The sequence below is a fragment of the Cnephaeus nilssonii genome (genome assembly GCF_951640355.1).
Source record: "Cnephaeus nilssonii genome assembly, chromosome: 3".
Classification (NCBI taxonomy): Eukaryota; Metazoa; Chordata; class Mammalia; order Chiroptera; family Vespertilionidae; genus Cnephaeus; species Cnephaeus nilssonii.
In genome coordinates this window covers 8,044,149-8,070,755 of record NC_137074.1, presented here as the reverse complement: position 1 = coordinate 8,070,755, position 26,607 = coordinate 8,044,149, and the positions used below count along the sequence as shown (strand labels likewise).

The window sequence follows — 26,607 nt, the reverse complement described above, 5'->3', positions numbered from 1 at the left end:
CAACAAAACAATGGCTGCTTTAAATTGCTACATATTGAGGTGGTTTGTTAGACAGAAATACATAAATGATACACAAACCATACTTTCTACGTTAGTTTATAAATGTAATTGAACCGTAATTAAAAACCCACTAGTCCTACCCCCAGAACTAAACATATAGATCCTACAGTTCATATGGAAAAACAAACAGGAAGACCAGCCAAGGAAACCATGAAAAAGAACCAAGGACAAAAGGTCACAACATACCACGAAGCCTCGAAAATCAAGAGTGTGGTGCTGGCCTATGCACAGTCGTGTGAACCAGTGAGAGGAGAGGCCGTGGGGAGTCCCGGGCACCTGCACAGGTATGGCCCTCTGTGTGGTGGGAGGCTGTGCGTGGGCTGCATGGTGCTACAGGCTAAGGAACAACACACACACCCCCATATATGTATTCACGTTTATTTATTTCAACTTGGGCAAATTGGTATTTCTATTGTATTCAGATACCATTACAATAAATAGAATACAAAATTAACTTAAAACCATTACTGGACTAAGTGAATCTTTTAGCATTAGACATTTGCTCCACCAGTGAGTAATGAAGGTACAACTAAATGACACACCAGCCTGGCTGGTGTGGCCCAGTGGTTGAGCTTTGACCCACGAACCAAGAGGTCATCGGTTTGATTCCCAGTCAGGGCACCTGCCTATGCTGAGGGCTCAATCCCCAGTAGGGGATGTGCAAGAGGCAGCCCATCAATGTTTCTCTCTCTTCCTCTCTCTAAAAACGGTGCTTAAATCTTTTTAAGCACTCGCCAGTTTGGTTCAATGGCTAGAGTGCTGGCATGCGGACTGGGTCCCAGGTTCGATTCCGGTCAAGGTTATATGCCTGGGTTACAGAATCAATCCCCAGTAGAGGGCATGCAGGAGGCAGCCAACCAATGATTCTCTCTCAGCATTGATGTTTCTATCTCTCTCCCTCTCCCTTCCTCACTGAAATCAACAAAAAATATATTTTTTTAAAATGCTTTTTTAAAAAAACTGCAGAACCCTGGTAGGAGGGTGCAAGCCTGCTCCAATCTGTGGACAGAGGGGATGTGGGGACCCTGGGGACACAGAAGCCACGGTGCCACCAGGTGAGGAGGCAGCTGGTGAGGCACCTCCAGGGACCCCTCACACCCTACCTACCCCAACTCTCCGAGTTCCAGAATCTTTTGCCTTTTCAAGGCTGTTCTGACGGTTGTAGTGGCGATGTTTGCAGTGGGAAGGGGAGGAGGCAGGGGGAGAGATGTGAAAAGCTCCGGGACCTGATGACTGCACAATAGACCTGTGACAGGTCTCTGGCCTGCAGGACACTGCGGGCACTGCTCACCCCGAGGGGCTGGTGGGGCCACAGCACAGGAGTGCTCTCCTACGGGGCAGGTTGTGGGGGCCGAGTTCCAGAACATACACCATGCACATACACATGCACACACACATGCATTCACACACGTACATATACATGCACACACACACATAACAGTGACAGCTAAGTTGACTTAGACCTAATTTTGTGACAATGAACCACCCGCTATAATAACAAGGTTTTCCTCGCCAAGAAATGGATGGAGGTTTGCTCTGTGATTATCAACCAGCTGGTGGCTGACATACTTTTCTGCATGTACAATGTATTTCACAAATTCACAAATTACATGGGAGTCCTGGCTTCCTCTTGGGAATGCAGAGAGCCTGTCACTCCCGCCCTTACAACAAGAATAGAGCCAAGCAAAGTTCAAGTTCATGACTTTCCTTAGCCCCATCGGAGACCTGAAGTCACAGGACAGCCAGCTAACAAGAAATTGGGGGCAAGACGGGGGCCTGCAGAGAGCGGGACTGAGCCCGCAGGTTCCGGGGCAGATCCAGGATGCTGCTAAGAGCATTTCGGCTGGAACAGCAGAGACCAGGTGAGTCTGCACAGCTGGGAGAGTGAGTGTGAAGTTGCAGAGCTGTGTGTGTGTGTGTGGGGGGGTTCCCTCACCCTCCTGCCGGCTTTTCCTCTGTGACCGCTACACACACATACACACACACACACACACACACACACAGTGAGAGTCCTGGGAAAGCTCCACCTGCTCAAACTCTAGAACTTGTCGGTAAACAGGGTGGTTTTTATAATGAGAAACAAGCCTTAACCAAGGCGCTGACAAAGATTTAAAATGTCACATTTGTCACTGAAGAGGCATTATGAGTCACACACTTAATAAGTAGAAAGTTAGGGATTCAAAATGGAACCAACAAACTGGGTTTCAAATACCCACCCTTGGCCTCTGCTCACAGCTGTGGGAGCGCCCCCACACGTCCCTCACGGTCCCACCGCAGCCCTGACCCGGGTGCGGTTGGAAAAGGTCTATCTGACCCCGAGTCATGGAAGGAGGGTCACCTGTCACTCAGCACCTGTCTCTTATCTGAGCTTCCATCTGAATGTAAACTCGGCACATCTCAGATACACACGTTTTAACATACAGGATGGTCTCCAAAAGCATGACTCAGATCCAGGAAATGTAAGATCCAATAGAGAGTGAAATAAAGATTGCCATCAGTGAACGCAGTGTACCCACAGGTTGGCCCGCAGTTAGCAAACATGTGTGATGCCATCTGCCCAGCCACTGGCACATGGCGTGACCCCGGGACCCGGGAGCAAGGCCCTGCCCGCTTCCTCACTTGCTACCTGTCGATACCCTCCTCAGACTGGAACATGGAAAGGTCTGGGCCGAGGTGCTGGACGTGGGCAGTTCAAGGTCATGGCGTACACCTCGCCCGACCCACCCCCAGGGCCGGCCCTGCTCTGTCCTGTGGGCTGCTCCGTCCCCACTGTCATTGGGGTTGTGATTTCAAGGACACACAACCTATCACGCATACTCTGAACTGTGGTTGTGAGGATGAGACAGAGGCAACGAGGAGCCCCCCGTCCCCCCTGGGGCACCAGGAGGGGTCTGGACTGTGAGGACGCGCTGGCCTGTGGGGGAGCAGCCGCCGAGGCCAGACGTGACCTCTACTCCCCTCTGGCTGGGTCAGTTTCTCCAGGGGAGCCGGGGAGAGGGGGCAGCCCGGCCGCTGCCTTGGGAGGTCGCTGCTCCGTTTATCCCTAACAAGGCTGCTCGGGTCCAGGGCACAGGCGCCCGTGCCCAGCCGTCTCCATGGCGACCTCGGGACGTTGGAAGAGAAGGAATCAGAGGTGCCCTGGCCCCTGAGAGAACCTTCTTCCTGTGACCCCTCCAGGGAACCTGCTTAGAGAGATAGCTGCCTTCCCACAGGCACCTGTGCCCACGACTTCCTTCCCAAAAGTCAGAGAAAACCCACAGCAGCCAGGCTGGCCGCTGCCCTGCCCCTCCCCCACCCCATGACCTGCAGGGCGGCCACGGGGACAGCCCAGACCACAGCCCCTTACCTCTGTCCCTCCCAGGACTCAGCCAGCAGGACGCAGGGACAGCCCCGGCCCACTCAGCATGGACCTCCGGAGCGTAAAACCGTCCGCGGGCCGCGGAGCTGTGAGGGGCCCCCGTGCCTGCATTTCTGAGCTGGGCTCTGGGCATCAGTCACAGGAGCCAACGGGGCACAGCGTGCTGCCAAGTAGGTGAAATGTTAGGGCCCGGGGCACCGCTGTGTTGCAAGCTTACTTTCAGACTTGGCGCTGAGGTCAACAGAAGAATGGGGTGAGAGTGGAAGGCCGACAGAGCTTGGGAAGGCAGGAAACATCAGGGTTCAAACTCCGCGGGGGCCCCTTCTCTGCGCAGCCTGGCCAGCCCCTCCAGGCCCCGGGCCCAGCCGTTAACGCCGCCCGTTCACTGGGGCTCCATCTCGGGGAGCGTCGGTCTCGGTGAGAAAGTGGTCGCACAACGTGCTCGCAGCACAGAAGCCTCGCCTGCTGCCCTCCACGCTTGCTCTTAAACAGAACTGTTTCCCAGCCTGGCCTTTCCTAATGGTGGTGAATGAGCTGCTGCTACTGCTCCCCCAACACCAGCACCCTCTCACCAGCAGGACACAGCTCGGCCCCTTTTATTCTCCACACGCTCCTTGGCGAGCCACCCCCGACTCATGCTGGTGGCGGCTCCCAGAGAAGGATGAAAAGTCCAGGCTTGGGGGGCTGGGCTGGCTCAGGGACAGGAAGCTGCCCCAGAGAACTTTAAACTCCAGCAGGACACGAGGGCTGACCACTGCAGGCCTGGCCCCAGGAATGGGGAGGTCCCTAGCCGTCAGCTGGGGTTCCGCCCGCCTGGCCCGGACTTTCTCCTCATTCTGAGCCATGGAGAGCAGTTCCCCAGGACTGATTCTCTGTCCTGTCTCCTCCCTGGAGAGGGAGCACAGGGAACTCTTGGTCTAGAACCCAGTACTTGGAGAGTGTCGCACTGGAACCCACAGCCACCCCGGGGAAGGAGGGCGGTGTCTCCAGGAAGAACTGCAAAGTGTGACCCAGCCCTTCAGAGACAACTCTCACAGCCTCCCTGTCCTGTCACCCAGGACGGCGACTGGCACTCTGAGAAACTGGGGTGAACGAACACTGCACAATTCAGTCCATCAATGTCCATTAAATGCACAAGGTGAGACCCTCGTGGCCTCCAGTGACCGCGCACGACAGCTGGCTTGGCCGAGGGCACGCGGCACCTGGCACCCCCTCACCACAGCGTTCCTTCCTGTTTCCGTGAAGGAACTGACCGAGGGCACCTGGAGGCATGTGTCCAGGTCGCTTCGTAACAGCCCTGGTGCTGCCCAGCCCAGACGCTGCTCACCGAGGGCCAAGCAACAGCCTGAGCCTCCGCATCTCTGTCCCCAAAACCACCCACCACAGGGCCCTCCAGGTCAAACCGGGGTACAGAGACTGCAGAGCCCGTGGGTTCTGGAAGTGTCTGGGTTGTGCTGGGAGCTCAGCGGAGTGGCACCGGGCATATGCCTCTGTAACCAAAGACATCCCACGAATCCTCAAATTCCGTAAGTAACTTCCTTCCCTAAGATCTAGATCCACACAAAAAGGGCGAATTCACTTTTGCCATCGGGTGAGAAGGAGCGAGTGAAATGACAGCCCTTGGAGATGGCTCTTCGGCATGGCCACTGGGCACAACGCGCTCCAGCCAACCCCCAAGGCCACCCTGCAGCCCCGAGGTCAGCGGTAAGGAACCGATCCTGCGGAGACCAGGAGACAAGCGGGAAGGTGAATGCTGGGCAGGCGGCTGGTGATGGATGATACCGAACCCCGGGAGACACAGGGGCACCGCCTCCAGGTGCATTTGTCCCTCAGGACCTGGCTGCACCGAGGCCTCGGTGACGGGAACACTGCTCACACGGCTGGCGGGCAGAGGTACACACGTCGTGATACACACACACCCGGGAGAGGCTGAACCTAACCGCCCTGGGGAAGTCTCTGGTAATGAAATAATATGGCCTTTTTAAAAAATGCTTTTCTGGTTTTCATTTAAGTTTTTGGCATGGAATAACGATTACTTTTATAATCATAAAAACGTTACTAAAAACAGTATCCTTGAAGGGAAAAGCTCTGAAAAGTCATGTAGAGCAGACGGAGATGAGAAGGCCCGAGCACCAACACCCGTGTGTTCACTGTGTCTGAGCCCAGGCCGAGGCTGCCCACAGGCCCGGGGCTGACAGCGACCCTGGCGTGTGCGTCATGCAGGACGGCAGCTGATGCCAACCGCTGTCACTCTATAGGTTTCTCTCCTGATAAAATGGCTCTTCCTATGTGACAAGCATTCTGCCACCAAGCAATGTGACAAGTTCGTGGAACTGGGACTCCTCTTGGGAAAGGGTTCAAGGCCTGCCTGCAGGGGTTGGGGGTGGGGGGGCGCGGGAGGAGGCAGGAGGCAGGAGCGAGGATGTTGAAAGGCTTCGGAACACTACCAAGAGGTAGATTATCTGTTGCACTAAGTTTAGGGATTTCCAAGATTAAATGAAACTAAAAACGTAGAACTCGCTGGCACCAGAAGCGTCTTCAATTAAATGGTCAACAAAGGCACCTCCAGAGCCATCAATGCTCGTGAGACCGGCACACAAGCTCTACATCAATCAATCTTTCAAAGACACAGGCAGTTTGTCTCTGAAAAATGCCACCGATTCAGGAATACTTTTGCAACATTAAAAATTTTAATCGCTTTTAATTTTTAATTCCTTCTAATTGGCATAGAAACCCCGAGTTCTCGGTCTTCCATCTGGCACTGCGGTTGGAAGGTTGTCACCAAGGACCGCTTGCGGCCACCTCGCACTCTGCCCCGTGGGAAACGCACCCGAAATGATCGGTCTCTCTAGCTGGGCCTTCCTCCCTCCCACATAACTGCCTCGCTCCCCTTGCCTGGTTTTCCTACATTGTGGCGTATACACCAACAACAAGCCTGCTGACTGGGCCAAGATAAAGTAACGCATTCCCACGCGGGGTCCTCTGGACGGGGCAGCCACAGCGGGTGTGACCGGGCTCTGGTCATGCCAGGCAGCATGTGGTGAGCAGGTTATGCTAACCGTGCTGTTACTCCACAATGCACAGAACCGCACTTTGACATCATAGCCCAGGGTGCATTTCACAGCGAGTTTTGTGACAGTGCCACATCTGGAGGCAGTGGCCGGCGATGCTGCTGGATAAAAGGAAAAGTGACCTGCAGGCGATGCTGGATGTGTGGCTGGTGCTTGAACCCACATTTCCTTACACGTCTTACACCAGGTCTGAAGCAAGGCCCACTGAGAAAAGCATGGCTCTGTCCCTGGCCCATGTGCCCCGAGGTGGCGGCTGCAGAGACCTGGCGGTCAGAGGCTCCATGGGGCCCCTCACCGCTGGGTCGGGCTTCCCCTCGGAGAGCCTCTCTCCACCCCAGCCCCGTGCTGTGACAGGTTCATTCGAGGCACCAGGAGGACCTGCCGAGAGTCCTTGCCGCAGAGACGCAGACAGGACCGGCCTCCCGAGGACTCTCTCATTGACCCCATTGGTGGGAACCAACTCCCAGGGGAGTCCTCGAGCCTTTCCGGGAAGTGTTTCCAGTTGACCAAGTGCTGGAGCCCCTTCCACAGCGGAGCTCTTCCTGGTGCCTCGAACGCAGAACTGAGCTGAGCAGGTTGCTGGTCACAGCCGGGGAGGCGGGGAGCCGGGGAGCCGGGGTGGGGGGTGGCGGGGGGTGAGCCCACCCTGTGGCTGGCCACACCAGCTCTGGCACTCATCCCGTCAACGGGGAGCGTGGCAGCTGAAAAGGCATCTCGTGCGTCAGTCCTAACTGGGGAGGGGACAGGTATGCAACCTCAGGGAACCCAGACCTGGCATGTTCTCCCAGTTCCCAGCGCGGGGAGTGAGGACAGGGCTCAGCAGGGTGTGGCGGGGCTGCCGGGGTCCTCCGTCAGATCACAACTAGCTTCCAACGGGTCGCTTCCCATTTGTGGAACAAGGACTATTTAGCGGCCAGGACAAGCGCTGGGAGACGAAACGTCCAAGGACAGACGAGAAAACCAGCGCGCGCCTCCCTGACGAGGTGGGCGGCCTGCTGCGCGGTGAGGCAGACCCGCCCCTTTGGGGGCCCAGCTGACTGACCAGTGCCACCAGGCCCCTAAGAGGCAAATAAATGACTAGAGTGTTCAGGCGGAAGGGGGCTCTGAGGCAGGAAAGGGCTGCCACGGCCTGGGGTACACCTGGGGACTGCAGAGGCCGGAGCCCTGCCCACCTGCAGCACCCCTCCACCACCAGACACAAAAGCAGCACTAATCGGATCTGCAGAAGAGAAAGCCTCCAGGTCAGAGGGGAGAGCTCCCACCCAACCAAGTGCGTGGGAGGAACAGGAATACGCCAGGCAGAGCCGCCGGGAAGCCTGCCTCTTCGCAGGAAACTGCTCCTTCTCCAGCACCAGCCAATCAAGTGACCCCAGACCCAGCTGGGGTTTTCCCACAGCCACCCCAACAACAGCCGGTCAGGAGGGAGCAGGCCCTGTGTGCCATCGGTACCTGCCCGTGTGTAAAGGCCACCCGCAGAGATACAGTCAACGTCCCATTTTACAGACAGGACCTGGGGCCCAGAGCACACGTCATAGCCTCGTGAGGGGCTGGAGGAGCTGAGCCTCCGGACCCCCAGGCCAGGGTGGCCCATGGCACCCCCCCCCCCCCCCCCGCCCGTTTCCCCCACATGTTCACAGCAAGCGCTGGAGTGCACTCCGGCCACCACTGCTGCGAAGGGTCACTGGTGACTCCCCATAAACCATCTGTCACCTATGGGCACAACAGGGTAACATCCTTTGATGGAAGCTACCGTTTTCTGTTCAACTGACAGACCCCGTGTCCCCCCGCTGCCCCCGCCCTGGGCTGCGAGGCAGAAGCGATGGCGAGGGCTCGGGCAGGGGCTTCCTCCCAGTCACCCAGCACCCACTGTGCGTCAGGGCGCCAAGCCCCTGAACCTCCCTCGGGAATGTTCTAACAAAAGAGCATTCATGGAAGGGCAGGATCATCCCCAGCACGCACTGTGCTCCGGAAGTAACCGCTTCCTTCCCCACCACCATGAAGTCCCCACGGCGGGTGGAGAGAGTGTGGACCTACAGGGACAGCGGGGGTGAACCACAGCACTGGGAGCCCCTCCCCCCGACAGCCCAGACCCCGGCACCAGCCACGCTCACCAGTACAAGTAATAGGTCAGAGCCACGGCCACCAGGGCAGCACAAACCCCCGAGAAGAGGCAGGTCGAGTAGCGGGCCAGCATCTTCACAGCCTGTCCCGTCTTCCGCGAGCTGGTGCGGGGACGGGCGGTGGCAGTGAGTGTCACCTTGGGCCGGAGGATAAGGAGAGGGATTATGACCGGGCCCACACTTCCCACACGGGACGGGCCTGGGCCACTAAAAGCATCTGCTCGGCAGAACGAGGGGGACACGCACTTCTGGGGTGCTGCCTCCTGACCCAGAGGCACCCTGCGAGTCTCGAAGGCCAACTCGAATGAAAACAGGGCCCTGAAGCAGCACAGAGGGCACGGCCTCCCCTCGGCCCACTTCGGGGCTGCCGGGCTCCCGCTAATCCAATAAGCGGCTTTCGGCAGGAGCCACTGTAAACAGGCCCGTCACAGCCTCGGACAGGACCAGGTCAGTGGGCCCCGCCCAGCAGCTGACCTGGGACCTCAGACCCAGAAGCCAACAGAAACCCCAAGAGCACAACACATGGGGTGAGCTAGTGAGGTGGGCCCCAGCTCGGCCTCGGGCCGGAAAACCCCCTGGAAGGCCTCCCAGTGCTGACAGACATCCCCTCTTCGGGGCAATGCCCAGGCCATCGGTCCCGCCCCCCAGAGCAGGCTGCTGCGCTCCCACCAGAGGCCCAGTTCCAACTCCACACCCCGGGGAAGGACGCTCCGGGCACTGCCCCGGGGAAGACTCCAGGAAGAGTCACGTCTCTTATTCAAGTCGAGCAGACGTGCAAGGACTGCTGTCTCCCGTGTGACCCCGCCTGGACTCGGAATCTGCACGGAGCTGAGAGGCGATAGAGGTGCAGGCGAAGTGTCACCCTCGAAAGCTGCTCGCTGTGCAGAGGCCCCGGCCGGCACGCAGAAGCGGGAAGAGAGATTTTGTTGAGCGAGCCCCTCGAGGGGCCTCTGGCCAATGCACCTTCCTTCAGGGCCCGGGTGGGGCACGCCAAGCCCGCAGGCCGTACAAGGCCCACGAAATCATGTGGTCTGGCCCTGCCCAGGCATTAGGGTGAGTTAATTACATGTTTGACCGAATACCGCAGGCCGGTTTTTCAGAGGATAGCTCTGTATGGCCCAGGAATGATGTTATAAATACCCAAATGGCCCTCGGCAGAGAAAAGGTTCCCACCCCTGCTTGAGGGTCATCACTGGGTGACCGGAAAGTTACTGCTTTGTGCACCTTCCCTGCACATGACACAAAAGACCCACTTCCAGACAGGAAGGCCCGCTGCCCTGCCTGCCCGGCCCAGGCCCCCTCAGCACCTGTGCTCCTGTCCTGCCAGGGGGCGGGCCCCATAGCTGGCAAAGCCTGCCCTTGCCCTGCCCCTGCCCTACCTTGCCCCTGCTCTCATAAGCGGTCTGAGGTGACCTGGGCCACTGGCTCTGGGGCCTTCAGACCGATTGCAAGGCCCTTTAGAGGCATCCGTCTGTGACTTACTCTTAGGCCTGTGGCCCGAGAAGCCATCGGGAGGGAAGGCAGGTGGCCACTCCTCCGCTTAGCCCGCCGGGAAGGGGCTTTGCCCTGAGCAGTGTCTTGCTGCCTAAGGCTTTCCAACTCCGTAATCCCCAAAGCAGCCAGAGGGACTGCTGACCTGGGAGGACCTGCTCCTGCAGGGCAGGGTGTGCTCCCCTGGATGTGAGGACAGTCCTCACCTGAGGCCTGGGGAACAGGGCCTCTCCCTGCACGTCCCCGGACCTCGGCCTTTCTAATCATCAGTGAAAAGAAACCCCTCTCAGACAGCTGCGTGGCGATCCACGTCTGCCCGGCCACCACCCCACGTCTGCCGATGCAGCTACAGGCCCGGGCCTCGTGCACCTGAGCCTCGAGGATGCTGGCCCTGCGGCTGGGAAGCCCATCGCTGAGCACAGGGTCTCCTCCGCAAAGGGTGGCAGGTGCCCTTGACTTGAGTGGCAGCACCTGGGCCCAACCTTTGCCCTGAGGTCAGTGCTTGTTTAGAAAGGTCTTTGTGAGGACTTTCTGTTTGCCAGTACCCCCAGTAATTCAGGGTGCCGGCCCCCTCCTCCATGGTGCAGCCAGAGAGACTCTTCTAGAATAGAAACCGGGTCCTGGCCCACCCCCAGCTGCCACTGCCAGAGCCCAGCAGCCACCTTCCCAACTGCAGGCTTTCGAGATACTTGCCACATCCTGTCCTCGTCCCCGGACTCCTGCCAAGTTCACAGGGCAGGAGCCAGGCTGGCGCCTCGGCGGGCGAGACAGTGGACAGGCCGAGGGGTTCCTGCACACCCTAAACTGCACAGACCCCTGAGTGCTCAGCCTCCAGACAGCTCCCCCAGGGGCTCTGCGGGCCTGTGGTCAGCACCCAGCCTCGTGGCACCTGCTCCTGCTTCTCTCTCTCCTGTTCTCCCCTGGACTCTGGGCCCCTGGGGAGCAGGGACGAGGGCCTGTGCACAGAGCTCCCCGGGCGCCCGGATGAGGACAGAGGACAGCCAGGCTGAGTCGCTCTATGCCCCGTCCTTCCCGGTTTTCCACGCTGAGCACACAGCGGCCCCGGAAAGGGGTTCTCTGGCGAAGGGGGCCCTGGCCCTCGCTCTCGCTTTGCCCTTTGGACCTCAGTGTGTCACAGGAGTCTCCTCTCCCAGCCACATCGCAGGAGGCCTCTGTGACCACCCCAGAGAGAGGCTGCACAGCACAGCCCTGGGCACGGACTGGACCCCAATCCTAGCACCCCCTCCTTCAAGCTAAGCCTCAGTGTACTGTAAAGTGGGAATAATCCCTCTACCCACGTCAGTGGATGGTGGTGATGTTTAGGGGGTTGGTACAGGGAAAGCACCTGGAAAAACACCTGGCATAGTAAATGCCAAAAATGGTTAGCGCTCATGATGATGTCATCATGGCTCCTGAACCAGGCCCACAGAGGGGACCGGCCGGCAGAGGTGGGGAGAAATACCAAGGACTTCTCTCCAGGGTGGAGCAGAACGGAAACTAAGCCTCAGGCCTGGTTTGGGTTCTATGAACAGTAAGGAATGTTTTTTGTTGTTTTTTTAAATATATTTTTACTGAGAGGAAGGGAGAGGGAGAGAGAGAGAGAGAGACATCAATGATGACAGAGAATCATTGATTGGCTGCCTCCTACACGCCCCCCACTGGGATCAAGCCCACAACCCAAGTACGTGCCCTTGACCGGAATCGAACCTGGGACCCTTCAGTCTGCTGGCCAACGCTGTATCCACTGAGCCAAACCAGCCAGGGCAGGAATGTTGAGAGTTCTCACTTTTTACTATGCCCTTTCCATTACTTGTGTGAAACACAGCAAACCTAGAATGCTTAGAATCTTGGTTTTATTGATTGTGAAATAAAGGTTGGCATAGGAATTTCGCCAAAATCCTCCTCCAATAGTATTTCTGTGGACGGGAAACTCCCCGTGGGGTCCTGAGTGCACCTGTCTGCTGGCCATGCTCAAGACCCATGGCCGTGGCCCTCCTGGTCCTCGAGCCCATGTGTGCGAGTGAGGTCACTCCTGCCTCCTCATCCTGAGACCACGTGTGCGAGTGAGGTCACTCCTGCCTCCTCGTCCTGAGACCACGTGTGCGAGTGAGGTCACTCCTGCCTCCTCATCCTGAGACCATGTGTGCGAGTGAGGTCACTCCTGCCTCCTCATCCTGAGACCACGTGTGCGAGTGAGGTCACTCCTGCCTCCTCGTCCTGAGACCACGTGTGCGAGTGAGGTCACTCCTGCCTCCTCATCCTGAGACCACGTGTGCGAGTGAGGTCACTCCTGCCTCCTCGTCCTGAGACCACGTGTGCGAGTGAGGTCACTCCTGCCCCTGGATGACTATTCGACTTCATTCTGAGTCTTTTGTTGAAGGTTAAAGAGAATAAAGCTAATTTGACGGTATTACACAAGAACATGTCACAGGAACATTGTATGTCTAGATACTTCCCTGGACCCAAAATGACTAATTTATGCTAAATAGGAAGGAGAGCAGCAGGAGCATGCTGACAGAACCTCCTGGCAGTGTCCTCAGAGCAGCAACATTAAAGGAAGGTTCTAAAAACTTAACTTTGTTTAGACTCAGCACGTTTCTCATGGAGTGCCCACATTCTCTTCGTACACAACTGGGAGCACTGCAGGCGTAAGACTCACTGCTGCTCAAGGAGGCAATACTGCGGCCTCAGGCACGAGGACGGGTGAATGCACAGATGCGGGTGCAGTTCATGCAGTTTCTCAGAGAAGCTCTTCATTAACCCGCTCCTGTCGGCCCTCGTCCCGGGCAGGACCCCAGCCACGGGGCCCGCAGGGGCCACCTGGTCACAGGCTCCATGGTGGCGCCTGCAGGAGCTGTGTGTCTCCAGCTTCCAGAACAAACATACCATCCCATCTACCTGCCTCCAGGGGAGGGGCAGGTACGGACACAGGACAGCCCCGTCCACGCTGGCTGCCGGACTGAGCGCCCGGGGCCTGGCCGTCCTGCTCCCTCTGGGGCCGCCTCCCTGCCCCGACCTGTTCTCTTCACTCACCTTCAGGCTGGGTGTGACCAGGTCAGAGCTCTCGCCGTTCCCCCGCCTCACCCCGGCCCCCCAGAAACGGTGACCCCCTCTCTGCCAGCCTCACCTCCAGGTCCCAGCCCTCCAGCGTGGACCCCATCTGGAAACAGCCCGGAACCAGGTGTGGACGGCCTCTGAGTTAACCGCGAGGGCTTGTTAACGCTGAGGTCTGGAAGGGCAGAATCCACAGGGAAACTAAGGAAGGCCCACGGGCCACGCCGAGACGCACTGGTGACAGATCGGGGAGACCATACCCAGACAAGCCAGTGAGCGATCAGGGAGACCACACCAAGGCTGTGCGGAGAGACAGGCACTAAACACGAATTATTCATTTAGTGACCACAACAGCTCTGCTCTCTTGGTACCACGACCACCTGCATGGCTCACAAATAGCTGGCCGACCCAGGATGAGAACCAGGTTTGGCCGACGCTGGCCTCGGAGTATTTCACTGGCCCTGGTGCAGCCGGTTCAACCCAGACACCCCCCCAACCCCCCAATGACTCGTGACTTATTCGGTCTCCAGCAGTCCCCAGGGGCCAGGGTGTCTCCATGCCTCAGACTCTTGTTAACTCACAGTTAATCACCCTCTTTCCCACAGTGTCCCCAAAGGCACTGTGTCAATTCCTGGCATCCCGGGCCTCAAGAAAGCGGGTCCTGCCTGAACCACAGAATGGCAGCGGGAAGGTGCTGAGTTTCCAGCAGGAGAGACGCTGAGCAAGTTACTTCACTGCTCTTCGCCCTGCCTTTCGGCTCAGCCCTACTGCGTTTATTAGGTTAATGAGATGCTGCCCGCCCACTGGGAACACACCATCGCGCCAGCCTGTTTATCCTGATTGAGCTCAGCATTAGACCTTAGACCCAGAGAACCCTCAGATGCCAGCAACATGTTGCAGGACCATCAATAAGAAGAAAAGTTGCCAAATGCACTCACTTAACCACTCCGCACCCCAACCCCCCGCCCTGAAGCCTCACTGGGCTCCTGGCTGTTGACAGGGACCCACCTCACACCTCATTCTTATGCCCAGAGCGTCCTTCCCACTGACCTGAGCTCCTGCTGCTTCCCAGCGGCCTCTGGAACGGAGTCCCTGCAGCTTTCTCCTCGGGTCCCAGGAAGAAGCAGGCGAGACAGAGTCTGCAGCCCGAGTGCAGCCTAGACCAGCAGTCTCCAGGCCCCCTCCTGTCACACTGCGCTGGGGGCACCGCCGAGGGCGTGTCCGCTCGGCGGGGGCCGCTCCTGACACACGATGGTGGCACCTGCAGGAGGCCACTTCCCGCACCTGAGGCTGCTGGTTCGGGTTCCACACCTCACCCAACCCGCCCTTCCACAGCTTTAAGTGCACAAATAAATAAATAAGTAAATCACAAAGAAACGCTCCCTGTGGAAGGACTGCTTGCTGTGACTCCCTCTGGATAAGTGAGACGCGCAGAAACTCCGGGAGCGAGGCGGGTGCTCGCAGGGACCAGCTGATACCATGTCCTTCCAATCCACACGGGGACGCGCACCAGAACGTGGGTTACTATGCAAACCAAACACAAGTAAACAACCGAGGTGTGAGCCCAGGAAGGCCAGCGGCCAACTCTCAAGTGCTTTGAAGTGTCGTCGGGAGCGCCATGCCAGACGCTATCTGCGTGGCTTACAGCTCCTCTGTGGCTTTTACACAGGCCGCGGGAGGAGCACACACAGGTGTCCCGGGGTGACGCTGCCACGTGGGGGCGGGGCCTCACCTGTTCAGGGTGGACTGAGATAGCTGCTCTGCTCTAAGACAGAAAGGTCAGCCTGCAAAGCTTCCTCAGGACACGTGACCGGGTTCTGGGCCCTCGGCACGTTCAGATAATGTGAACACACTGGTTTTTTCACGACTGCGTGTCAGGACTGGTGGGGAGCCTTCAGAAGGCAGTCACAGCCCAGGGGTAGGTGACAGTGAGGAAAGCAGGTGCACGCAGCCCTGAAGCACCGGTGAGAACTACCTGGTGGGCCCCGGCACACCAACTCGATCCCCGGTCAGGGCTAGGTTGCAGGTTCCATCCCCGTCGGGACGTGTGCGGGGCCCCCAGCTCGCCCGCCGCATGTGCTGCCTGATACTTTTTCCATTTGCTCCCATTTGCATTTTCAGAACAGTATGTTTGTGCAGCCGCGTTTCCTTCCGTAGAACAGGCACTGGGACAGGGACACACTAGAAGCCAGCGAGGAGCCACCACCAGCTCTCGGTGCTGGGCCGGGCCTGCACCACCTGCACCCCAGCCTCCCCTCCCCGCCTGCAGCGGGTTTGTTCTCCCTGGCCGGCCGCGTGGCTGTTCAGTGCTCCTGCTGCATTTCGAGTGCAGGCAGTGCCCAGCGGCTCAGCTGCCCAGTGCACAGGGAGCACCTTGAACTGCCGAACACAAGACCAGCCCCGGGCATGGGCCCGCCAGCCCCAGCTCCCTGGATGGGAAGACCAGGGTCTAGAATTTCAGGCAGGACATCCTAACAGTGCTGTGCAGGGTGACACGTCTGTAGACACGTCTGTAGCATGTCCCTGCATGCACGCTGGTCACCATCCCTGAGCACCCAGATGGCACTCTGTGTCAGCTCACCCATTTTTGCCACCACCCAGAGGAGGGGGGCAGACTTATGAGCTTCATTTTACAGAACTGAAACTGAGGTACAGAGAGGTTAAGCACTAGCCCAGAGTCACAGAGCAAGCAAGCAGCAGGATCAGGACTCAGGCTTCCACGAACAGGAACCAGGTCCTAAACAGCCTCGGAGCAAAATCCAACCAAATGCCCTGCGAACAGCCATTCATCCCTCGGCTCAAAGGCAGAGCAGCTCTGAGCCTCGCAGCCGGGGAGCAGCCTGCTGGTTTGTGAACCGAGGAGGAGGGCCTGGGAGGAGGGAGGAAGGATAGAAGCAGCAGCTTTCTGTCGCTGCCTTCTAACCCGGTCTGAATGGATGGGGTGGGGAGTGAGGAACTCCAAAGACCCCGTTCACCCGGGAGACTGAGACGCTGCGGCCACTCGCTGGTGTAGACCGGCTGCCCGTTCTGTGACCAAATGAAACATTTCTAGCAAAAACACCCCAACTTTTGAACTCTGTGTTTTTGAAAAGGTTTTGTAAAGCCCTGGCCAGTGTAGCTCAGTTGGTTAGAGCGTCGTCCCACACACCAAAAGGTGGCGGGTTCCATTCCTAGTGGGCACATACCCACCCAGGCTGTGGGTTCGATCCCCAGGTGGGGCACATGAGGGAGGCAACCAATTGCTGTTTCTCTCTCTCTCCCCCTGTCCCTTCCTCTTTCTAAGATCAATTTTAAAAAAGATTTTGTAAATAATGAGATTCTGTGCGTTAGCAGAAAGTAATAGATTCTTGTTGCAGAACTTTCAAACCTCGCAGAAGTACGTGGTCAAAAGAGGAACCTTCGCCACGGCCCCCACCGACTGCCGCGGGGTCCGGGGTCTGTTCCTGATGCAGGTGGCAATGTTGTGCGACTGTAACTTGATTTCCTCCCACAGTGCTTGCTCTATGCTGTGGACAGAACTTTTGTGCCCCCCACCCCACCAGCAAATTCGTATGCTGAAAGCAAATGCCCCACGTGGAGGTGCTGGAGGAGGGGCCTGCGGGAGGTGACTTAGGTCCTGAGGGCGGAGCCTCCATGAGCGGATTAGTGTCCTCATAAGAGAAAGCCCAGGGAGCTCCTTCACCTCCCACCCCGTGCGGGCACAGCGGGAAGGCACTGTCCTGAACCAGGAAGCCTCTCCACGCGCCTGGGCCCTGATCTGGGCCTTCAGCCTCAGGAACGATGAGAAATCTGTGTCTGTTTCTTTAAAGTCGCCTGATCTATGGCATTCTGTTACAACCGCCTGAACAGACTCAGACACTCCACCAGGAAAGCCTGCTGGGTCAGAGCAAGCCTCGCCTTTCTGGGAGGGGTAGTAGCGAACAGGAGCACACGACCAGGTTCAAATCCCGGCCTCCCCAACACCAGGCTGTGTGACCTGGAGAAAGGACTGAGCCGCTCTGAGCCTCCACTTCCCCCTCTGGAGAGTGGGGTACTTCCTACACCACCAGGTTACCAGAGTTAAATGAGCGAGTCGTGAAAAGCACTAGACCGGGGACTGGTGCAGGGCTCAGTGCTGTCATCGTCAGCATCCCTGCCCTCTTTCATTCTTGTAAAACCGGCTTCAGAGTACTTCAATGTAGGAACGTATTAAACGGCAGGTAACCCTTCTCCTGCCCAGGACACTTAGATCATCGCATGCCCAGCCTGTGATATGACAATGTGACTCTGGGCCATCGCCTCGGGCTCCTCGGCGAGGACCGAGTGGTCTGTGGTGGCCCCCTATTGGGGCACTTGCCTGTGTCCGGCTGGAATCCACTTCGTTCTTGCCTTAGTAGCCTCTCGCTCAGGTGGAGCTCCCCCCCACCAAGTCCTGCAGGGTGAATGTGTAACCGTGGAGAAGGCTCCGGGCTCCCCCCACGCCCCCCTGCCTGCCTGCCTGCTCTGTGGATGCAGTCACCACCCTTCGCCCAGGACACGAGCACATGCACGGCGCCATGTGGGTTACTGGCCAGGCTGGGCCAGCTCCTTCTCCACAGGAGAAGCTGCTGGCTGGTTTCCACAGGTGGACCGTCTCCTGGTCACCTGCTCTGCTTTTAAGCCTCAAGGACTCAGATGGTGTGTGAGGTCCTGAGGGACCAGCCTGTGATGCCTGGACCGCCCACGCCTGGCCTTTGTCGCTGGGCATGGCGCAGGGGGAGGGGTGCTGGGGTGGCCGCTATTATGGTCCTGACCTGGACCTTGCTAAATGACACTTCTACCTTTTCCTGAGAGGAGGCAAGCAATTTTTTTTTAACCTTACAGAAAAGGCAGAGACAGAAAAAGTAAAGAGAAACATCAACTACGGCCAACAACCAAAACCACACCTTTGCAGGCGCCACGGTGGCATTACCTGGAGGGCCGGAGGGCCAGCTGCCACCCTGCGCTCCCGGGTCCTGTCCGGCTCCTGGCCCTTCCTCCGCTCTTCTGTCTGCACCGCCACCCCCACCTCAGGGCGGGCTCCCCGCCTGCTCAGCCCGGCTCCTCCAACCTTAAACAGCTGAAAGCTGAGCCAGTCGTCAGACCGGCTGCTGGGGTTGGGCAGAGCCCAGATCTTCCCAGCCTCCCACACGGCTCCAGCGGGCGCACCTGCATGAGCTGCACCTGGCTTTTAGGGACAAGGGAGTGAGACCAGGGCTCTGAAGTGCGACCTGACGAACAAGGTCTCTCCGCCCTCCCTCGGTGTGCAGCAAGGTCTCTGACAGAGACGGTCTCTCCGTGCGGATTTACAGGATGGAATCCACCGAAAGGCCTCCACGCGCAGGGACTTCCCAACCTGGCTCTCTGCTCTGTCAGCCTGAACACCTGGGATTAGCCTGCGTCTGGTTTTCCTGAGAGAAATTTCTTTAGATTTCAAAATAAAAAGTTTCAAAAGTAAATGTAAGTTAAATTTTTTTCCTTAGACAAATTTCCTCCTGAGCAATAAAACAGATCAAGAAAAAATACGCAAGAGAAGCCAAGCCTTCCTCTGAGTCATGGGTATGACATCCAATCTCCGCTGCATCTTTAGCTACAGATGAGTGCAGACCCCAAGTTACGCCCACAGACCCGGAAAGGGGCGTCTGGCCAGTCGTCATTTTCACGGCGCACCTGCCAACAAGGTTATGCTGAGTCCCTGGCGGGCATATCAGATGCCCCAACCACCAAAGGGCGTTCCCCGGGCTGCCGACCACCATGAGCGACTCAGTCCCTGTGCTCAGAGCCCCCGGTGACGAAAGCCTCATGGATTTTATCTTGGGGAATGGGGATGCATTGTTTTTACGATCTTCAAAAAGGAGTGTGGTCAGAAAAGCCCCTCAGGCCTCCAGTGGTGGACACCTGTCCGAGCTTCCCAGTCTGACCAGCTGCGCTGGTTTCTGGCCCCGCCCCTGCGGAGGCGGGCAGAGACAGGGCTGTGAGAGAGGACACGGACCTTCCCCTTCCCCGGGGCCTGGCAGGGCTGGTCCGCTCAGGGGTCCTGCCGTTGGCCTGGCACCGTCTCCCTGCGAGCAGTGAGTGCCTCTTGGGCCCTTCCCACTCCAGCAGCCCTGGCCCAGGAGGAGATGCCGCACAGAGGGAAGTGCCCATCACCAGGGGGCATGGCCATTTGCACCTCCCATTGGGGGGAAGAGAAGAAAGTGCAGCCCAAGCTAGTGGTAAGGCTGGGAGCAGAATGCAGACCTGCTCTTGGCATGAGATCCCTCTGCTTCCACCTGCACAGCTCCCGGGAGACAAGGTGCCACGGGGAACAGCACAGGAAGGGGGCGGGAGAGGGCAGTGAGGAGGGCCAGCCAGTTTGCCCTCCTGTCTGGAGCAAGGGCAGAGCTCGGGCTACTTTAGGAAGAAGACACTGGACCATTCTCAAGGCACAGCAAGTGCCAGCTGCGGGCTGCTGGGCATTCTGGGGGCGGGTCACCGGGCACTGCGCCCACGGCCCACCTCACAGTCTTGCCTGCAGGGGTGAGGCAGCCCTGGAGCCTGCCAAGCCCGACAGCGCCCACGGCCTAGTCCTCACACATGCCATGTGCCCGGATCAACAAAAAATGTCCCACAAAGCCTGTCGACCTGACAAACCAGCTGTGAACGGGGGCGCTGAGAGACGCACATCAGCGACACTGGCGGTCCCACTCTCCCAGCACGCCACGGCCACCTCCTCCTGTGCCACCCGTGGGCTCTCTGTGGGGAGAAACACGCCATGGAGCTGACTCGGCTTGTCCACCTTCCCAGGGCACCAGGCAGCCAGGAAGCTTCGCTCCGGGACCCTCCCACCCGTCTGTGCTCAGAAGGTGTCTTCACCGACGAGTGTACACCCACCGTAAGCGGCCCACATACAGCTACTCCGGGCTGGAATCCAGCCCTCCAGCTCCTGCTCAGGCCCCTTGACCATGGCGTCTGCTGGTCTGCGGGATGAGTCATGACTGCCTGGGGTTGAACTTGCATTTTCTGACCACTGGGAGGTCGCCCCTGACCCTCCAGCCATCTCTGGGTAGCTGCTGCTCACCCACTGAGCACTGGGTGGTCTGCTGTCAGCCCCTCCCTCCCAGGCCCCCGGGCCCCCATCCTGTGACCCTCCTGCCAGAGGACCCCAGGCCAACCCCACCCTGCAGGGCGAGCGCAGTCACTGTGCCTGGTGGGAACGCCCTCTAACCCTGGGGCTTAGATCAGGATGCACATGTCAGACATGTTCTTAAACAGATCAGTGAAAAGCTGACATTTTTACCTCCCCTGGTTCCAAACCACACAGGACACGGGCTGGTTTAGTAGCCCTGACTCACAGTCACTCTGCCCCGCAGTGACCTGTCTCATCCGCAGGTGCTCAGTTCCCCTGGCCCTCTGAGCGACTTAAACAATACGTTTTCCAGCACCTTCCCAAGGGCAGCACAAAACGAGTTTCACCTGGAGAGATCCCTTCTGACACAGACTTCGTGTGGTCTTCATGTGGGACTTCGGGTGCGACCCTGACCTTGGCTGAGAGCTTGGTGCAGTTTTGCTGACTCCTCTCTCCCGTCACGGGCAGCTGGCTCCACCTGGCCAGCTGAGGCCTGCAGTCCAGACCCAGGACAAGACAGCGCCTGGGCAGACGCATGCTGCCCACAGCAGAGGTGGCTCCAGGCCCTCACCCCCGTGCCTGGCTCTGCTGCCCAAGACCAGTGGACACAGGTTCTAAGATCCCTCCCTGCACCAGCTTCTCCGGTGCCCTGGCTGGACAGTGCCCGGCGGTGCGCTCTCGTGGGCGCTCAGGCGTGGCCCACTGACCGGGGCCAGGCATCACCACACCTGCCCCTTGACAGACCAGGGCAGACACACCGTGTATGGTTTTCTGTACCCCATTCCCACCACAGGTCCTGGTATCCAAACATCTATCTGTGAAATGAACAGATGGATGGGTGTCTAGTCAAATGTTGAGTCATTACTGGGGCGAGTCTTTCCCATATCCCAATTCTCGCCTTCCTAACACCGGGTGCAGTAGTACCGCCAGCTCCGCCACAGGGGAGCATTCTCTCTCTCTCTCTCTCTCTCTCTCTCTCTCTCTCTCTCTCTCTCTCTCTCTCAGATCTGTCTGGTGGGAGCCGGGTGTACAACTTAATTCACCAGGAAATCTTTCCACCTCCTGCCACCTGTGCTGAGGTAGGGCCTGTGCCAAGCCCTCTGGACCCCTGGCCTGGCCACCTGCCTGGCCACTCCGGCGTCACACAGGGCTGCTGGGCAGGGCCCGGGTCTCACCCTGCGCAACACTCCCCGCACCTAATCGACAGAAACTAAACCACTAGCAAAACCACAGAGAACTCCTCACTCTCAAATGCCTGGGTGCAGATTTTGTAGCATAAAACCCACCACACGTAGGAAGCTGCTGGTTTAAGTACATTGTCGTGCGGGTGTGGCCCCTGTGCATGGCCTGTTCTCAGAGCCTAACGCCCAAGCCCACCTCGGGCACCGATCCGGCCACACGGTCCTGAACATGTGCTCACCTGCGGAACTGCTTCCTCCTGCCCCTTGCGTGTTAACTGGTGGTGATCCCAAAAGAAACAGCTGGCTCAACCCAACACAGCCCAAACGCCATCAGGTCAACGTGCAGCCAACAGTGAGAAGGAGTCAATGCCATGTGCTGTATCACCCTGTCATGTGGGCTTTGCAGTCCATCAGCTCCCATGTCTTTAACTCTCAGCACCCCTCGGCTTGGCCTCTCTGCTCTCAAGGGCTCACCAGCCACTCTGGGCAGTGGCATTGACACGGGACGGTTGGGTCTGTCATTTCAGTTAGTCACATGGCCTCTGTGGCAGACAAAAGCTTTGGCTCACCCTGACTGGGAGATAATACGGACTCAGAAATCATTCTGTCGAAATCCTCACCGACAGCAATGTTGAGGTGGAGGCCCTGAAGATGACTGTAAGGCAGACGCAAACGAGACGTCTTATTCACCCAGTCCTGCCTTTGTTTTGTGGGTGAAAACGGGGTTCTATGTGAAGTATTCTCACCGGATGACCCGATCATAAATTCCTAGCTGGGCAGCTCACGGTGGGCAGCCCGGCCCAGGCCCATAACTTCTTTAGTGGAAGGTTTTAAGCCAGCCCTGTCCATTGTTCTCCTGCATCTAGGTTAACACACCTTTGAAACACCAAAAGTAATACCCCGGGAAGGGAGTGTTAACCCTCAAGACAGTACAAGCTTGCCCTAGCCAGCTTTGCTCAACGATTAGAGCGTCAGCCTGTGGACTAAAGGGTTGCAGGTTCGATTCCGGTCAAGGGCACATACCTCAGTTGCAGGCTCGATCCCTGGCCCTGGTTGGGGTGTGTGCGAGAAGCAACCAATTGATGTGTCTCTCTTATGTCCATGTTTCTCTCCCTGTCTCTCCCCCTCCCTTTCACTCTCTCTCTAAAAATCAATGGAAAAGAAACCCTCAGGTGAGAATTAACAACAACAAAGAGAGAGAGAAAGAGAGGGAGAGAGAGAGAACAATCTTGTTAACTGTACTGTAATCCAATCCCTGCCCTGCTTTCCCCACCTTCATGTAATCTCTCTTGATTTCAACTGTATATAAGAAGCTGCAAAATCTCAGAGCTTTTGAGATCTTGTTCCCTGGCATATGTCATCAGTTTGGCCCAAAGAAACTCTTACAAAAATTTCTCTACAGGTTTGGTCGTTTCTTACATTGACAGTTTAGCTCAGGGTGGAGAAGGACAGACGCCAGCCACGGGACCTCCCACATGTTAGAGGGACAGATGCTGTTCCGGGCAAGCCAAGGTGGAGGGTCCGGGATAAATAACTCACCCACCCACTCTTCTGTGGCCAGAGCTTAGGGAGAGTCGGACCCACAGAGAGTGCAGACTCGGACGGAGACTCTGGGGCCTGAGATGTGCGGCCCTCAACTCCCACTCTCTCTCCCCCCACCACTCGGGGCCTCGCTCCATCGGGGGAGGTCGGGGTTCTGCTGGAGAGCAGTCCTGCCCTTACCTGTGCGCGTCAGGGCCAGAGCTGCAGGGCGGCTCCCTCGCTGCAGGTGGCCCAGCTCTTATCCTGCGCAGCCCCTCCCCACTGGGGAGGCAGGATCTGTAGGGGGGCAGGGGCTCACCAGTTTTCCTTTTCACCCCGAGTTAAAATCTCTGCTCACCAGGACGGTGAGAGCAGCCAGGAGCGTGGGTGGCCTGGGACAACCGCTGCAGGGTCCAGGGGAGAGGGCCCAGCTGCCCACGTCCAGGGGGTGGGCACCACTCGAGGCGGGGAGCACTTAGGGAGAGGTCCTGCTCGAGGCAGTGGCTGTCGCTTTTTTAATTTTCACAGAGACTGAAAGCCAGGACCTGCCCAGCCCCCACACCGAAAACCAGAAATGCAGGGCAACAGTTGCAGAACAACCCAGGTGTGCCAAGTGCAGCGAAGAGGGAAGCACAGAGAGAGGGAGAAGATGCCTTCTTTTTATCACATTCAGGTCAAAGGTCAAGGATACACCTGATTTCTGGAATACTGACTACCCCGTGAAGTGGTAGGAAGGAGATGGCTGCTATAGGGGTTCAGAATGAGCACCCCAAGGTATGCTTCTGTGGTCTGTAGATTGTTTTGAGCCAAAGACAACCAAGACCCTGTGGGCTCAAGAGAAACTTCTGTCCCTACCCCCACCAACCTAGAAGAATTGAATTAGGGGCCTTGCACTTAATGAGAGATGGTCAGAGATAACCTTTTTTGGCCTCTCTATAGGGCAGGACAAACTAATGACTGAACACCTGCTCTTCTCGTCATCCTGCAATGGCCCGCTGAGGCTCCCAGGAACCTTACCTCACCCCTAGCTCAGAATGTCTTATATCCCTCATTGTCCCTGTCTGTCTCGGAACCTCTCATGTATGTGGGGTTCCATGTGGACATTTGTACTAAATCTGGCCATTTTCTAGGGTGAATCTGTCTCATGTGGATTTGATTATTAGACCAGCTGGGACCTTGAGGGGAGAGGAAAGTGCTCCCCCAACACGCTGCCAGTCCAAAACTCACTGTCCCTCACTTCATACCAACAGGATGGACACGCTGTCAGGCAGACGCAGGCTCAGCCACAGGGTAAGGTCCCAGCACCCTGCAGCTGGGACAGCCACGTCGGCCAGGGAGAGGAGGTGAAAGCCCCTGGGTGGGGCTCTTCAAAAGGAAACAGCCCAGCTGTGCCCTTCTCCCCCTCCAGCCTGGAATGCAGATGGAATGGCAAGGCTGGAGCAGCCTTTTTGAAGCCACAAGACATAATCAGGAGGACAGAGCTGCAGGCTGAGAGGGACATCAGAGGGAGCCTGCGTCCCTGTGGCTGTGTGGAGCTGCTGCCCACCCTGGGCTGTCTCAGTGTTGGCGGGAGAGGGGAACAGGGGAGACTGGCCTGCACTGATTTGTTGCCCACATGGGCTGAACCTGCTCCTAACACATGTAGAACTCTACGGCAAAGGAGTATCTCATAGTAGATCCTGGAGTCGATGAAAACTACCTGAGCTGTTTCCGACTTCCGCTGCACCCCATTCCACCCCAAATCTCCCGTCTGAGCTGCCTGCCACAGAGCCGTGGAGGCTGCACCCAGCAGGGCCCCAGTCTCAGTGGTCCCCACTCCGCCTTCTGCCATGTATCCTGCTCTCCTGGCCTCTCTTCTTACACCAGCTCTTTTTCCCGGGAGCACACTCTCCTGTAACATTGGGAAGAAAAGCAGAGGCCCGATGGGAGTAGACACTCACCAACCAGGGCCTGGCCTAGCCGTGCGCACAGCACCCCGGGGCCCAAGTCATGCTGACCAGACCCAACACCCTGCCCACGGGCCCATGAGATACCTCCTCACCCAAGGTTTGCTGGCAGCAGGATTCAGCTGACACCTGTCCTCACCTGATGCATGGCTGACACCTGTCCTCTCACCAAATCCAGGGCAGCCTCCCTGCAGGAGAGCTCTGTCCCAGGGAGGAGCCCTGTCCTATGTCCCTCTCATAGCACTTACATATGTTTTTAATTTTAAAGAGGCAAACACAAAGAGCAGTGTCTCAGACGCCCATCACTGAGATGGAACATGTGCCATAACTGCTTCAGCTCTGTGTCTTTAAAGAAACAAAACCCTGTGTGTGTGGTGTGTGGCGTGTATATGGTGTGCGTGTGAAGTGTGCACCTGTGCTGTGGGTACAAATTGCACCTTGGACACACGAACTGGGTGTGGGAACCCTGCTCTAGCTGCCTCCTGGACCTGCCCCGGAGCTGGGACGTTTCCTCAGCCCCACTGGTCCCCTGAAGCCGGGGCCACCCTTCACATCCATCTATCCCTAGAGCAGGAGCCTCCTGCCCAGCCTCAGCCTTTGGTCATGGGTCACATGACCGGGATCCTGCAGGCTCGGAGCCTCTTGCCATGTGCCTTCTGCTGTGAGGCCGTCCCACCATCCTTGGGGGAAGTAGACAAGGCACACGGCCCTCCCCTCTTCCTAGTCAGACCTGGCTCTGCCTCCCGTTCCTGTCGGCGTGGGGGCAGGTCTGCAAACCCCTAGGGTGGGGCGGCCAGCCAGGGGCCTGGGCCAAAGGCCAGGCAGAGAGACATCTCGAAAGTCCGGCTAGACACTGAGGCTAAGAGCCCACACCGGGCCCGGGCCATTTGTCCCCGAGGTGACTGTCGTATCGCCAAGCAGCAGCACAAGGTCTAAGACAGACACAAACTCCAAGGACGCCTCATGCTTCCTGGGATGAGTGCGCTCCTCCCAGTGCTGCCTCCGTCAGTCACACACATGTGTGCGCACATGCAGGCACATGCAGGCACAGACGCACATGTACATACATATCCCACATACTCCCACACGCACACTCAACCTGCCCGCAAGCCTGTCTGCTCTCCACCACTGTGTCACCAGCCCCATCACCTCTCCCGACTTCCACTCTTGTCCCCTGCAATCCATGGGGAAGCCAGAGCTCTCTCCACCCGCTGGGGACCATGCCAAGCTGCCCACACCCCAGTGACCCCATGTGCCTTCCGCTGAGCAGAACCAAGGACAGAAGCCACCCCCTCCTGTCTACTAAGCCGGGCGCCCTGGCCTCCTGGGCCTGCCCTCTGCACTTCCCGGCCCTCACCAGCCTCTTTGTGTCTGCCTGCCTGCCCACCTGCCCACCCGCCCGCCCGCCTGCCTGCCTGCCCACCTGCCCACCCGCCCGCCCGCCTGCCAAGCTTGCTGGTGCTGGGGTGTTTGCTCCCTGCCACTCCCTGTGAGGGTCGTCTGCTCCCCGTCGGCACCCACACTGCCCTCACACTGCACAGCCCCACGCAGAACCCTCTCAGCACAGTTCATCTGGCGTCGAGTGTGTTTACCTGTTCATTGCTGTCGCCGCGCCTCCCGGCTGCCCACTGAAATGTAGCCCTCAGGGCTCTATAAATCCATGAAGCACAAATGACTGGAAGTGGGACTTCACACATGCT

At 57.9% G+C, this 26,607-nt stretch overlaps 1 protein-coding gene across 7 annotated transcripts in view; it reads right to left on the bottom strand.

Annotated features, from left to right (window-relative positions):
* AGPAT3 (1-acylglycerol-3-phosphate O-acyltransferase 3) overlaps positions 1-26,607 on the bottom strand; it is a 69,175-nt gene that overhangs the window by 19,557 nt on the left and 23,011 nt on the right. The window contains exons 1-2 of one of the 7 annotated variants that reach the window (XM_079766732.1): positions 14,205-14,895; positions 13,228-13,329 (exon numbers count right to left, since the gene is read on the bottom strand). The exons of 3 other annotated variants lie outside the window; for them this stretch is intronic. The gene's annotated coding sequence lies outside the window, so the exon portion shown is untranslated. Of the gene's footprint in view, positions 1-13,227; positions 13,330-13,735; positions 14,095-14,204; positions 14,896-18,084; positions 18,242-26,607 lie in introns of those variants that run through there. 3 more of the 7 variants (XM_079766734.1, XM_079766729.1, XM_079766733.1) reach the window with 3 other exon arrangements.